Source organism: Antechinus flavipes, chromosome 3, assembly GCF_016432865.1.
Source record: "Antechinus flavipes isolate AdamAnt ecotype Samford, QLD, Australia chromosome 3, AdamAnt_v2, whole genome shotgun sequence".
Classification (NCBI taxonomy): domain Eukaryota; kingdom Metazoa; phylum Chordata; class Mammalia; order Dasyuromorphia; family Dasyuridae; genus Antechinus; species Antechinus flavipes.
In genome coordinates, this window is record NC_067400.1 from 371,788,864 (window position 1) to 371,805,695 (window position 16,832).

Below are 16,832 nucleotides of genomic sequence, written 5' to 3' on the forward strand. Positions count from 1 at the left end.
ATGCTTATAATTAAGAATTAAAGTTCTCTGTTAATTTGGTTCTCCTCCCTTAGTTATATCTTTCCTTATACTCTCCCCTTCCCATTCTAGTATTTCTCTGAAAAGAGACAAAATAAAAATGTACACTTCCTTTTTTATTTAATTCAATAAAGAAACAACATCTATATAATATGTATTAGAGAATCAAACAAAAGAAAAGAATGCATTTATTTTCTTTTCATTCATTATCTTCATTTTTATTAGGCTTTCTCTAAGTCATATGGGCTAGGGCTTTCTTTCTTCCATATTACCTCTCCTTCATTAATCCTATCCATTTTTGATCATACCTTTTTTCTAGTATGCAATATTCATATGCTTAATAAGCATCTTGAATTGCAGTTGTTAATTCTTCTTTCAAGATTTTGAGGTTTTTTTTTTTTAATCTGTAAATTCTGGATTCTCCAGATCAAGAAGTGTCTTACATATATTAGACACTTAATAAATGCTTGAACTGACTTTCATTTTTCTTCTCTGCACACAATAAAATATCTATCACAGACTAAAAAAGGCATTTTTAGAAAATCAGACTCTTAACTAAATCAACAAGCACTTATCAAGTACCTATTGCAGGCATAGCAGTGATCCAAATACTGGCAGGTGATACAAGGAGATAATATAAAGGAAGAGCAGGCATGAAGTTGCTAAGCCTTAACTGGGCTATGACAGCCTCTTGAGGAAAAGAAAGCAATCTTACTACATTTACAAAAAGAAAGTACTATAAAAAAAGATAAAACTATCCTTTTTTAAAAATCAGATTCTGATAATAACAGTTCACATAGGTAGAATACTTGACAATTTAGAAGATATCTTATTTCTTGCATCCCTGGGAGATAAAAAATGCAAATATCATTTTCTCCATTTTAGAGATGAGGAAATTGAAGTGCAGGGAAGTTAAATGATTTTTTCACAATAGCATGGCTAATTGAGAGTCGAATCTTCTATTTTAAGCCCAGAGGATAAAGCATTGGGCCTGAAGTCAGGAAAACCTGAATTCAAATGCTACCTCAAATACTCACTAGCTCTGTGATTCTAAGCAAGTCATTCAACCCTTATCTACCTCAATTCCTCAACTTTAAATAGGGATAATAATAACATCTATCTCACAGGATTGTTGTAGGTATCAAATGAGATAATATTTGTAAAGTTCTTAGACACAATGCCTAGCACAAAATAGATACTTAGGAAATTCTTGTTTCTTTCCCTCAGTATGATATGCTATCTTTAAGTGTTAGAAATTAAAAAGGAGTAAAATATTAAAGCACAGAACCACAATATTGGATATGGAAGGGACTTTAGTGATCATTATTTCATCCTCAATTATTATCAATTATTTCTGAAAATAATTTTTAAATGGAATCCACATTCATTTGTTATACTGTATGCCATGAACTATGCTAAATATTAGGGATACAAAACCAAACAAAGATCTACCTGGCCCTGAAGAAGTACATTTTATATATAAATATATATACATATATATACATATATACACATACACATATATGCATATGTGTATATATATTCATACACATACACACACACCACATTGACATTTCAAAAAGCTATGTCATTCACTAAAACATAATATAGCTAATAATTTCTATATAACTTTAACAGAAGATTATTGATCTTCAAGAGTTAACTGTAATTGAAAATATTTTTTACCCTCTAACCTACCTGGTATTAAAGTCTTTACAAATTTAAGTTGTTGCTCAAACACAGTTTATCACAGGCTTTCTATTTTGGTAGAACCTACTACATTTTTTAATTTGCTACATGAACCCAGGACCTCCTCCATGGCACAATAACAATCTTCAGTAGGATTTTATATACAGATGAACATATCAGTATTACAAAAATCTGTGCATTACTCTATCAATGTAAATGATTCTACCCCTTGGTATCTTCTTGAGTGCTCTAGCAAATTAAAAAAAAAAAAAATCATTGTCCTATGGATAAGCCTTTTGTGAAAAGCTTCTGTGAAAAAGAGGCTGAGTACAAGAAAATGTCTTTTAAATCCTCATGAATGAATTTCAAGTACATTAAATCTTCACTGGTTGAATAAAGTTACAGATGAGTCCAAAAAGTCATATTTTCACTTTTTTGTACAGAATTTCTGCATTCCTTTAAAAGTCTGTTCCAGTTTTTGAGTATTTTGAGAAAAATCTTCAACATAGATATGCAGCTTTAAAAAAAATATTTCTATTATATCAAAAAAGGTAGGGAAAAAGAAAGACTCATATTAGCTTTTTGAAAAACACTAACTTTGAAGAAAAATATGCAAGCTTAAAGTAAACTTTGTAAATATTTTTGAGAGCTCCTTGTCAAAATTGACTTTAACATACATTCATCTAAACATTCCAAAAAAGAAATTCAGAATATTTATTATCAATTTAGAGTGATATATTCTATGGTATTAGGAAAATTAGCTAAAATCTTGATTAATCGATTTTCTATGAAAATTCGTGGAAAAGGGGGGGACATATGAAGGAAAAATACTCATATAACAGTTTTTAATCAAAAGTCTCATTAAAAGTAGATGACATTTCTTTAAACAGTGAAAAAAATATTGAGGACAAACATCTGTAATCATCTATTAAAAACAGTTTAACAATTGGGGCAAAATATCTGTTTCTAAGTAATTAAGAGTGCTTAGTAAGCTTTAAAATTATTTAAAATAAAAAAAAAGTATTGAGTATACACTAATAAATCAAAGTGGTCTAAGACAACACATCCTTATTTTGGTAAGCAGTATCACTGTCCGTTTATCATGAAATCCATTCATATTGGAGAAAGCTTTGATAGAGCACTTTGGTTACACTATAACTGGAATACTGAATTTAGTTTGGGCACACCTCAGTACTGAGCATGTCGAAAATTAGAGCGAGTTCTTAGAAGAGTAATAACAATGATTAAGGAAACAGAAGAATTGATTTATGAGGACAGATTAAAAGAACTAAATATGAATAGTCTGGTTAAGTGACAACTAGAGGGGTACATAATAGGAGTCTCCAAGGAGAGAGAATAATTATTTAGCCTGGTACAAGGGGGTATAACTGGGAGTAATGAGATGAAATTAAGAAAGGGAAAATTTAAGCTGAATCTCAAGAAAAATTCCCTGACGGCATAATTTATTAGATCGTGGAATAAATTCTCTTGGGAAATGCTATAGCTAGGGATACTTAAAAATAGACTGGACTAAATATCACTGAATAATATAGGCAATAATCTTGCACTGGAAGGAAGATGGTTGCATAATAGGTTTTCCTTGTTTACTGTATATTTTCATAATTTTCTATGATGGTCTATTTATTACAGATAGTCACCAGCAGAAGTATTTAGAGGATTAGTTGAATCTAAAATGAAAAGCATCCTTTACTGAAAGTGGAAACACAAACAGTCCCTGGTCTATTCTTTTCATACTATGTAAGCTATGTTGAAGGCAGGAGTCACCATCATTCTTGAATACTTTTTTATTCCATTAAAACTGGCGCTACATTTATTTCATTTTAACAGGTTGGGAAAATTCATTTAAAAAAAAAATCTCCTGATCCTCTGTGCCATGAAAATAATATTTTCCAAAAAATGTTTAATACAAACAACTTATTCTCATAATGTAAATCACAAAATTTTATTCCAGATTTTCTGAATGTGGCTCTATGGTCATTTACTTCACATCAATACCAAGATCAAATAGGCATAATACTAAAAGCAGTTTGCTTAATAATAGTAACCACACTAATTAACCCATCCAGAACATTCTTAATCAGATGCTATTTGCCCTACACAAGAAGTCTGGCAGTAAAATTTTCTGTGCAAAAAAAGGGAAAAGAAATATTTTATTGATGTAGTGAAAACTGGCTATTCTATAAAATAGAAAGAATGTTTACACTATTGTTATATTAACTCAGTGAAATGAGTAATCAAGTAGCCACATGTCTGAACACCCCTTTTCTTTTTCCAATTCCAATTTTGGTAGAGGTATTAATGAGAAGTAAAATGGACCCAAGGTAAGACAGGAAAAGAAGTCAAGAGTATGTGTAGTTCCAAAACTGAGAACTACTTTTCAATACAAATAACTTATGTTAGCAAAATAAATTTTTTAAAATACTATTTCTCATTGATTTCTAAACCTTCCTGGACTCACAAATGGAATGATTTTCCCATGTTTACAAATTTTTCTCACTCATATACCTATATATACAGAAATACACAAAGAAATAAAGATATATGAATAAATCTTCACAAATTTTGTGTGCAATTTTGAAGGCCACAAACACTAGTGTAATTATGTTGCTAAAGATAAAAAAAAAAAAAAAATTGGTGTTGCCAATCTGATTTAGGTAAAGCAGGCTCATGGAAGAGAGTTAATATAGAAAACTGGAGTGTTTATAGGTGCTTTTAAATGTTGACATGGTCATGGACTTATGGTGGAAGGAAGAAAACAATCTACAAAAACTATAGGCAGCCTTTTTACTATCTAGAGTAGTACCTGAAGGAACAAAGATAAAGAAAGGCAAGACAAGATGTGAATAGGTAGGTGTATATCTGACATGAGTACAGAAAATAAGGGAATGGGCAGCCAGTTACAAAGCCCATAGTAAGGAGTTTCAACTTGATTCATAAACTGATAAAAGGAAATAGTACAGATGAAGTAGTGGTCATGGGATACATTATTGACGGCTAAGTTTAAGATAGATTGTAATAAGGAGAGGTTTTAGGAAAATATTTTATACCCAGTGAATACTTAATAAGTAGTTACTAAATGAGCCAGTAAACGAAATGCATATAGGTGAGGTCAGTAAGACAGAGATTGTCAATAGCTATTTTGTAAGATAAGGATTTTAATTGGGGGAAGAGGATAGAAAGATCTGATAGACAGCATATAAAATACTGAATATGTATGATTTAGTGGTTGTTATCACAAAGGAAAATGAGCAAAGGAGAAAGGGAAGGCCAGAGGATAGAAAACAGAGAATAATGGTGATTCCAAGTCTAAAGGACTGGAAGATGATAATGTTACACTCTAATAAGGAAGCTGAGCTGGGAGTAAAGCTCACAGGAGTAGAGTTCCATGGTTATAATTTTGTCATTTTATACTCTGGGTGAAAGTAGTCTAGGTATATAGTGATGATATTCTGGAGTTTATATGGGATTAAGATTTAGATTGTCTGTGAGATATAGATTCTGGCTGGAAAGGTGAATTAAGTATACATGATTACAGCAATGAGACCATCTCAGTAAGGGAAGAAATTCAAGTAAGAGATTGTTAAATGGTTCACAATAATCACAGAAAATGATGAAGAGAGGGGAAACTTAAGGTAGCAGTAATGAGACAATCCATGACTGGAGAAAAGAAGGCAGGACCCAAATTTGAAAGAACAAATAGAAGTCCAAAAATCAACCCAGGTTAGTAAAATGATGTCACTGGAATGCTGAAATCCAAGGACTGATGAAGAGGTTGGAGTAGGGATTCAGGGCTCAAAAGTTCCTGCCAGATCAGGAAGCCAACATGTGAGGAATCTGGAAAACTTAGCTATTTTCTTCATGTGGTATAATTTCCCAAAGCTTCACTCTTTTATGTCCCTGACAGCTGATGCTGACATTCCATGCCTGGGCATATCAAATCTCCCCATGACTGTTAGGATCAGCAAAGATGATGCTTATACTTGAAAAGAAAAACAAAACAAAAAAATTCATCTTTAGTAGGTGTCATAATAAAGAAATCACTATGATCTAGTGTCCAAAAGAAGGTATCATTGGATTTGGACAAAAAGTAAATTCCGTGAAATTATTGGGATTGAAACCAAAATGAAAAGTATCAGGGGTCTTAAGTAAAGGTAAGAAATCACATCCCTAAAATCAATATGGGAGGAAAATGCAAGTGTTCAGTCAAATAAGCTACAGGCACGCTAGTACTTTACAATAGAAAAATCCACTGTAACTAAATAATGTGTTGCAAATTAATTGCAAAGTTAGCATTTTTAGGAATTAGTCACATAAGCACAGATCTAAGATAATTAAAAAATCATGCAAAACAACATGTGTCTTACATATCAGATTTAGCAACTTTATATTAAACTTAAGTAGAAGTCAAGAATGTCTTGCTTTAAGTTTGGTAGATGTTGGGCCTATATACAGATGTCTGTCTGTATATATGTATGCATGCATAAATTTAAGCTTTCTTTTCACATGTTTTATAAAAGTCAATTACTGATAAAGAAATTCATAAGTAATGTGAATGATCATTTAAGAAATTACATGTTCAGACCTCAAAAGATTAAGCAGGAAAACAGGTTCATGCTCAGTTGACTGGTTGTATCTCCATGATACAGTCACAAAAGGCTAACAGGGCCACTTTGCATTTCTCTGAGGCCAGCAGTGTTCTTGCATCTTTACTTTCACTGCCACTTTACAAGAGTTCCTTTAGGTTAGGGACTGTCTTTTGCCATTCTAAGTATCCCCAGTGAATAGCACGTGCCTAAGGCATAGTAGGTCCTTAGTAAATGCTTCCTGACTAAATGTTTGTCCAACTCAGTTTAAATTGTCAGCAGGTGACAGAGCTTCTAGAAGTATTCTGAAGTACTAAAATATTACTTGGACAATATCCATGGAATAAATTCAGAAAAAAATGTACTAATATTACTATCTTCACATAAGTAGTATGATACAATAGCCACTCCTATTAGCTCTCCTGATCTATTTTTTTTTTAACTCATGAAACAAACACTATTTTCCAGTGCAGTCATGAAGCAAACTCTCAAAGTCAATATGAAATATAATATTTAGTAAGTAACCAGTGAAAAGATAGTGAGCATGGATATTTTACCTGCACATTTGTTTTCAACAGCATAGAAAAATGATATCAAAGAAATCAGTTATAGGTTGATATAACAACTAAGGATCACACATTCTTGAGAAAGTCATTTTAGCTTCTTGAGGTCAAAGTTTTCTCATTTATATAACAAGGTACTTAGACTGGTAAGATTTCTTCTGGCTTTAAAGCTATAATTTTAAGAAATGAAAATCTGAATTGAGAGAAATTTGGTTTATAACAGATTTGGCTCAAAATGTTGAAGCATTTTGTTAAAGCAAATCTAATAGGGGCTAGGAGAGAAAAACTCAATAGCTTAATTAACTTATTATACTTCAAAGACAAATGTCTATCTCTTTCCCTCCATCCCTAGATGGACACACAAATAAAGTGTGTATGGATGTTTTTGTTTGCTTTTTAGTGAGGCAATCAGCATTAAGTGACTTGTCCAGAGTCACACAGCTAGTAAATATCAAATGTCTGAAGTTGCATTTGAACTCTGGTTCTCCTAACTTTAGGGCCAGTGCACCACTAGATTGGCCTTAAGTGATGAGGAAGTTGGACAGCCAGTCTTAATGAAACAAAGGACATGAATAAAGTTCTTATCCTGACTTTAAATTTCCCTCAATAGCTTCTGAAAATTGCTCTCTGTTTACATGCACCCCCTATATCCGCTGTCCCCAAATACACTTCACATCTCATTTATATCATTTGCTTATGTAGTCTTTTCTGGCAATAGATTTTAAGTGATTAGTACTATTTAAATTAAATAGTTATGTCTCAATTCCCTATTTCCTCTTAATTTCCAAGTGTTTTAGATTCTATACACTGCTAATTTAACTGCTTACTAATAAGAACAGTTGTCTTATTCGTAAAATATCTTTGTAATATTCAATACTACTTGTGTAATAACTTTAAGGTCTTTGCACTGAGCATAACCAGCCTATCCAGTGCTTTGCCAGAATAAATATTCTTCCAACTCAGCCACCCTTGTTAACATATGTACACCCCTTTACAAAATCAAAAAATCAAATAAAAAACTCTCTCAAAACAACATCAAAGAACTCCCTACTTTACACCCAGAATTACCACAGTAATTCATTTTAGTAAAGAAGGATCACAAGTACAATTGTAAACTAGGTAATGATTGTTTTTTACTCTAATACCCCTTTTTATGCTTAAGTACTAAGTACTAACACTGTTCCACAGTGTTCTCCTTGTAGCATCTCACTTGGAGCTGAATCACCCTGTATTCTGGACCCTACTGCCAAATCAAACTTACTTGGTTATGTGCTGAGCCAGTAAAAAGTAATCTCATAAATTAATTCAAATTAAGTCATTAATGAATGGCAATGCTTAATATCCTAATATTGACATATTAATGTGGGATAATGCTTTAACTGGAATTAATTTCCATACCACTTCCTAGTCTTCTCCAGCTCTTTATCCTCTCTTTCCATCATTCCTTTGTGGATTACCTTCCCCCATTAGAATGTACCCACTCTGATTATAGGAACTGTCTCACTTTTATCTTTCCCTGTAGCATTTAACACAGTTCCTGGCACATAATAAGTAAGTGCTTAATACATGCTCCATATATCTTGCAAATCTCAAACAGTAGATTTTCAGATATTATAGAAAGCCAAAAGAATAGGTATTTTTAAATGAGTCAATCCCACTGACTAAAGACAATTATCTAAACCTCTCTATACAAGTTCAATCTTTAGCCTATAAATTGTCCTAATTTTTTTGTAACAGTCTTATAATTAATCATTTCTACCAATTAAATAATTGGGAAAATATGAATTGATTAGTGTGTTTTAGCAGGGTTATCCTTATTCCTTGAGATAATAAGAACCTGCTTCTTCCACAGAAAGCTTGGTTTCCTCTTTTACCTATTAAATAGCTCCAAAGTAAATTAGTTTCTCCCTTTCTTCACTGGTCACACTGTTTTACCCTCTGATTTCCTGATTAGAATTTCCCCTTACTTCACGCTATTCTTTTTTTCCTCTTTTGTTTCCTTTTTTAAAGTTTCCTTTTTAAAGTTGTTTCACCTATTCATTTAAGGCTCATTTCACTTAAGGATCACCTGTGGAACAGCAAGATCTTGCTTCAGACTTTTAACTTTCTACTCTAAGATGTACTGATGCATGCATGCATAAATGTGCTACTGAATTTTCTCTGTAGGTTATCCATACTCTCTTAAGAACATTGGATAATACTTCTCCTCATTCATTTTATTTTTAGTTCCAATGTAGGGTCATATAGCTACTAAGTGTCTGAGGCCACATGAATTTATGAAGATGTCTTCTTGTCTCCAAACTTGTCATTCTCTCCAACTAGCTGCCCTGCACCCTTGTGCCAAGAGCTTTAGAAATGCTATCTCATTCGATCCTCACAACAATGCTGTGAAGTAAGTGATATTATCACCCCCTTATTACAGTTGACAGAACTCAGGCAAATAGAAGTTAAGTGACTTGCCCAATGTCACACAGCTTATAAGAATCTTGAGCTGGATTTTATTTCAGTCTTAGGTTGGATATGCTTCTCCATCCACAGGGCCACCTAGCTGTCTCATGTCTTCTATAGACATCCACAGCAAACTGAAACTGGCTTCTAATTATGTATTCTATGCTCTGGTTCTTCTTCTTCTTCTTTTTTTGGAAGCATTATTTAGAAGTTGAAAATAAGATGGAAAATATAGTCAAATTGAATAAAGTAGTATCACTTCTTTATTTTGAACCAGATCTAGGAATTCCTCCAAGACAATGTTTCTAACCTTGGAGCTTCCCTAGGAATCTGCTGTGATTTTCTTGGATTCTGTAATGAAAAAAAAGAAAAAAATGATAAAACTATTACTGGTTGAAGTAGTTACTGTAAGGAATGGTAGGAAAATAAAAGGTCAGGAGTTAATATTTATTTTTTGTTAGATAGAGAAATGAAATGAGTCTGGAAATATTGCAAAAGTAAAGAAAGCTGGCTATCCAAGATAAGAGAATTTTGGGGACAAATCTTGAAGAATAACTGTGAATTTTCTCAGATGCCAAAATGAATCTTTCTTGGAGGAAAATGTTTTTAAACTACCAACCTATAAGATCATGTTAGCAGGAATGAATAGAGTCTAAGGGAAAAGGAAAGTATTTTCTACTGCCCCTGTCACCTTGTGTCAATTTCTACAGTAGTTAAATAGAGATAATAGCTGCCCTTTTATCTACTTCCTGGTGCTGTCATGATAATGTGAAAAACACTTTAGAAAATGTATAAATCTCCATATACAAATATATTATTAAAATCAATAATGGTAATAATCAGTAGCAATTCTGACGTTACTACTAACAACTGTTTTTTATTACAGAAACCCAGGTCTCTGTACCTCCATAGGAACACTGAAATAATCCCCTATGTAGTAACTGTCTGAATTACGTTCATTTTATGCCTGAAGAGATGTACATTTTTATTGTTATTAATTGAAGTCTTCTTGTAAGAGCTACTAAAGAATGACATTTTTAATTATTTGAAATGTTTTTCTTCATTTTATCCTAATCAAAAGTTGCCATTTATACTCATATCCTGAAATAAAATAATCACAATAGGCACACTTTTCAAATAAATATTATATTTCTCTTCTTTCCCACGCTTTTTTTTATCAGTAAATTTATCTTTATTATTGTAAAATAGATATATCAAAGAAATATCCCCCCTTCATTCTTTATTACTGATATGCTACCTTACACTTGTTTCTGTTTTCATTTTTATTTCCTTAGCTTCCAGACTTCACTTATCCTGGCTTCTCCCCTCAAATTAGTCCACACACTGTGTAAACCAGGAAAGTAAAACTTGGAAATTTAAAGCACTGGTTTCCTGATCTCTGAAACACGAACAGATGGTCATCAAAACTACAGTCATTTTTTCATTTGCCTACCCACAATCTGAACAAAGCAGAATCACCAGCAATTCCAACTTTCTGTACAACCCCACCCCACCCCCTTTCTTCACTTGAAAAGCTGAAGTGTTATGTACTGATTTGCTTCATGTTCAGATTATATTTTCTATTCCAATTTTCAAATCTTAGCAATTTGACTTTTCACCCCAAAACTTCAAATATTAAGAGAAAAAACTTCATCAACTTCTATTGCCAATAAATCACTTAGTATATATATTAAAAAAAAACTTGAGACTAAGTTATTTGCTTTTTTCCCCAAAATTTTTCAAGTTTAGAGCAAAATGACAGCCTCTAGGAAACATCAAGATCGAAAGGAGTATTCTGATGGTAGATGGATATGCTTGGACTGCTGGATATACTGTAATATCATTGGAATGTAAATAAAATATGAAAGTTTTTCATGTTTTTCAAAAGAAGGCAGGAGAGACCACAAAAGCACTGAGTGGGATTCAGAGAAGGAATATATGTATTTAAATATAAAAAGAAAAAAAAAAACATGTCAGGGCAAACTAGTATGGATATCTATTTAGTTTGGTGAGACTAAATTTCACTCTATTTTAATGCAATCCCCTCAAAGATCTGCATTCAAAGAAAGCAGCATGATATAATGGGAAAAGGCAATGAACTTAAGAGTCAAAAGACAAAAAAACCCTGGCTTTAAGACTTTGCAATTGGGGGATTAGAGACAACCTCTCTGATCCCACATTGATATCTATGGGATAATGATAACAATCATTATATTACCTATCTCATGGGGTTGCTTTGAAGAAAATATGAATCTCTCAAAACTTAATTACAAACATCTTGAAGGAGAATGGGACAATGCTGGTGGACAAAAGCACGTTACCAATAATGTAAAATCTAAAAGATAGCATGCAATAATAATAATAAAAAAATCATTGAAGAAGTGTCTGACAAGAAAAGAAGGTGGGCCAGTCATGGAAAACAATAGAAAGGTGGATAAGCTGAATGATATATTAATACCTTGAAATTTAAAAGTTTCAAACATATATATATGAGCAGCACAAGAAAATACAGCATGGAGGAATTGCAATCTATGAAGCAAGTACCAATACTGATGAAATCACAGATTATTCAAAGTGATAGATCACAAATCAAAATAGAGTATATTTTGGTCCACAAGAATTACTGGATGTCTTAAAGTTAATTGTTATTAGCCTAGTAATAGCTACTAATAATAACGATAACAACAATGACTAGTATTTATATGCTACTTTAAGGCTTACAAAGTTTTTTTTTTTTTTTTTACAAATATTAATTCATTTCATCTTTGTGATAACTCTAAGAGGTGTTTTTTTCCTTCCTTTCTACAGATGAGGAAACTGGCAAACAGTGATTGTTTAGTCACACAGCTAGTAAACGTTTGAGTATAGATTTGAATTGAGGTGTTCTTGATTCCAAGTCCCATGCCTTATCTATTGCACCAACTAAGGGCCTTTTATATTTTAAAAGAAAAAAAAAAAGATCAGGAAAAGTCATACATTTTATTTTAGTGTCATATTACTATACTGTTGAATTTCTTTCTACTGGATTACTGATACAAATGAAGTACTAGGTTTTTGACAACCATTTTTATTAGACAGGCTACAGGTAGAATAGTAGTCAATGTGACTTTTATGAAAATAGATTTAAAAACAGTTTTTTCTTCAAGTGAATGTCTCACTTCAACAGCTATGCAAAGAAAGATATTCTTCCATAGTGAATAATATTCTTTCACAGCTAATAGCATCAGAGAATCATATATGTTGCGGGGGAAGGAACCTTGTTAATTATCTAGTCCAACAAATCCAATATGCTTATCTTACATATGAGAAAACGAAAGGTACCATGGTTATATAATTCAAAAATATATATAAATGGAAGAAGTGTATATCTAACCACATTTTAAATATTTTAGAGGGAAAATTCCTTTTTGCAATAATTATCTTCTTAATCTATTTAGCAAGTTTATTTGTTAACATATTATGTTGTCTTAAATCAGGAAATACCTTGAAGCCCATATATGTATGCATTTATATATCCCTAGCAACACTGCAGTGTATTTCAGGATGCAATACAGAATGTCCAAAGTCAGAAAAATGGTAGGATTGGCTGTTTGTGGTTTCTGAATGTTCTTGATGAGTAACGAAATGAGCCCTGCCCAAGTAACAAGAACTTGAGTTCATTCTCAATAGGGTAATAATAGGTAATAAATTCCACTAGACATTTTTTTCTGGGGTGGGAGGTAGGGGAAGAATGGAAGGACAGGATTTGGTAAGAATAACTACAGTCCTGGAAATTACTTTCCATTGAAAGGGAACTGACTCAAGTACTGGCTAAAAAAAAATCACTACCCATATTAAGTAAGCTATTAAGTACTATTATTTGTAAGCATTTTCTCTAGCACCCTCCTTTCTCTCTGTCTGTCTCTCTCTCTATTCTTCCACTATCTTGGTTCCCTGGTTCCCTAATAGCTATATGTTCCTCCATACACTGGAACAGTTTTACTCTCTATGAATCTATCCTTTATACTTCTGCCAGATGAATCTTCCTTATGTGCAGATGCAGTGATGTTACACTTTTCTGTTCAAAAGTTTTCAAGTTCAAATTCCAGCAGATCTGTTTTATTTCCTATCTGTTTGTTCTTTGGGTTCCAGCTACACATATTCATGCAGATATCTGGCTCAAACAGATCTCAAGCTAAGTCTTATGCAATCCATTTTTTCCCTTGAATCCTTGACAATTTTTATTTTTAAGGTGATTCTGCTAATTCTTTGTGTGTGTGTGTGTATTAATATTTACACATTTGCTTGTATTCTAAAATAGCATATCATTTCTTGAGAAGATTGTTGATGGTTTCTGAGTCCCTTTTTATTCTCACTGTGACTGGCAGAAATTATATGTTTAGCAATCAATGTATTTGTCTTGTGTTTATTTCCTACTAGTCACAATTTTATTGTTGAATTATTTCAGTTGTGTCCAACTCTCTGTGACAGTTTTTTTGGCAAAGATATTAATTATCATTTTCTTCTCCAGTTTATTTTACAGATGAGGAAATTGAGGCAAATAGGGTTAAGTGGCTTGCCCAGAGTCACATAGCTACCAAGTTATCTGTGGCCAAATATAAAACTAGGGAGATAAGTAGAGCTGACTTCTGGCTGGTGCTCTATTCACTATGCCACCTAGCTGCTTCTTCCTTTTAAGAATAGCTAGTATTATTGTTGGTGGGATTGTGAATACATCCAGACATTCTGGAGAGCAATTTGGAACTATGCTCAAAAAGTTATCAAACTGTGCATCCCCTTTGATCCAGCAGTGTTTCTACTGGGCTTATACCCCAAAGAGATACTAAAGAAGGGAAAGGGACCTGTATGTGCCAAAATGTTTGTCGCAGCCCTGTTTGTAGTGGCTAGAAGCTGGAAAATGAATGGATGCCCATCAATTGGCGAATGGTTGAGTAAATTGTGGTATATGAATGTTATGGAATATTATTGTTCTGTAAGAAAGGAGCAACAGGATGAATACAGAGAAGACTTGGAGAGACTTGCAAGAACTGATGGGAAGTGAAATGAGCAGAACCAGGAGATCATTATACACAGCAATAAGAAGACTATATGATGATCAACTTTGATGGACAAGGCTCTCTTCAACAATGAGATGATTCAAACCAATTCCAATTGTTCAGTGAAGAAGAGACCCATCTACACCCTGAGAGAGAACAATGGCAAATGAGTGTGGCCCATAACATAGCATTTTCACTCTTTCTGTTATTGTTTGCTTGCATTTTTGTTTTCCTTCTCAAATTTTTTTTCTTTCTTTCTACATCTGATTTTTCTTGTGCAGCAAGTTAACTGTATAAATATGTATATATATATTGGATTTAACATATACTTTAACATATTTAACATGTATTGGACTATCTGCCATCTAGGGAGGAGGTGGGGAAAGGAAGGGAAAATTCAGAACAGAAGGTTTTGAAAGGGTCAATGTTGAAAACTTACTCAATGTTGAAAACTTACCCATGCATATGTTTTGTAAATAAAAAGCTATAATAATAATAATAATAATAATAATAATAATTAAAAGAGCAAAAAAAAAGAGTAGCTAGTATTTATATGTTGCTTTTGACTCTCTGAGTCAATAATTTGTTTTAAAAGTTTGGGATGGAATTGCTGCTATCTAATCCCATATTTTCTTTTCTTTCCATCCTAGCCAGTCAATTTTAGGCATTGGTTGCTAATGATTGCTCTACTTATAATCAGTCTTTTCCTGTTAGGGTAGAAACAGCTCTATTACTTATATTATCCATTTCTTGTCAAGTCTAGCATCTTCTACTTCTCTTCTGGAACAAAGAATTAATGAAGTATAGACATAAGATTTCCAAAAATTCTAAAAGTCTTTCTTATTTCTTGACCTAAGCAATATATAACATCCAATTCAATGTATTTTTCAGCACTTTCTCCTTATCTAGCATAAAAATATATTTTGACTTAGTTTAAATGTTTATCAAGTTTGTTTTAAAATTTCTCAAATTCTTCATTCTTTTTACCTAATACAGACTCAGAAGTAATTATTTTCAGGGTGGCCTAGTTATAGTGGATGATTAATAAATCTTTGAAATCAAAGTATAATCATCTTAACTTTGGCTCAATCAACATTAGCTCTCCTTTTCTATCCTATGATACAAAAAAAATATAGATTAAAATTTTTTTTTAATGACAAAGATAATTTTTAACTAAAGAATGACTGTCCCTGGTCAAGGACCAGAAGAAATGCCTCCTGTACTGGTTATCAACAAAATGCTGTTTCTAAGAACCATCTCCTGAAACAGAGAAATAGTTTCATTTTACATAAGAATGTTTTCTTGAAATAGCAATTTTTTCACATTAAAATTTTATATTTATTGACATGGAGACTTCAACCAACAAAAACTTGAACTAAGAATCATTACTATAATGCAGAGATCAGAAGGAAACTATATGATAATAAGTCCCAAACATTTTTTGAGTGTTCCTGTAGGCAAGCCCTTTAAATTTTTCTAAGGACTATGATAGAGAATAAGTCCCAGTTTTTGTCCTTAAGGAATTTATAATCTAGTCAAGGAGATAAATCATTCATTTTAAAAGTATAATATGAAATAAAGGCATCAGTGCACAAAAGAGGCACAAACCATATAATATTAGAATTCATGTGAATTAGAAATCATGTCTGGTTGCAGGGGTGATGTGCACTTAGGCTTCATGAAGGAGGTGGAATGTTAATTGAATTTTCCAGGATGGATAAGATTTTATTGTCAAAGATGATGGGAAGCACGCACTTTAAAGTTTGCAAAGCATATTACACTTGTTATCGTATGGGTCCCCATAATAATCCTGTGAAGTAAAGGCTATTAGTACTCCCATTTTATAGATGAGGAATCTGAGAATGAGAAAGGTTAAAGTGCCTGAGGCAGGATTTGAACTCAGATCTTTCTGACTTCTGATTTTTTAAAAAGGAAGAAAAAAGTGGTCAAAGTGATTCTCACTGTGGAAGTCTGAGAAAAAGATCAGTTAATAGTCTTGAATCATTAATAGTTCTATTTCCAATTAACTGAGGTCCATTTGTGCCAGAAGGAGTTCAACTCTTAAGAATTCTGAGAAATATACTTCCCCATAGGAGATGAAACAAAATCATCCCCTCTGTCCTCAAATATACACACAGATGACATGGAAAATGCCAAGAAGTCTTGCCACATTTTCCCATAAGTAGAGTCATGCATTTTATGGCTCTTCATGCCATCTTGTCACATTAGGTTTGACTTGTTTATCCATAGCACTTCATTTATCCTAATGAAAAATTCCTTATGGGACTCAGTTTCCTTTATTGGCGCCAACACTCAATATGAGCACTATTTTATTAAAATAAAAAGAATAGAAAGACACTGATGTCACTTTCAGATGAATAAAAACCACATTAAAAGTACTAGTTCTGTGGCTGATTTAGGTTAGATCAAATTGTGAGAGAAGTAGTTCTGGACTGTATGTTACACGTATTTCA

At 32.6% G+C, this 16,832-nt stretch overlaps 1 protein-coding gene across 7 annotated transcripts in view; it reads right to left on the reverse strand.

Annotated features, from left to right (window-relative positions):
* Window positions 1–16,832, reverse strand: part of GTDC1 (glycosyltransferase like domain containing 1) — a 544,967-nt gene that overhangs the window by 204,251 nt on the left and 323,884 nt on the right. The window lies entirely within an intron of this gene.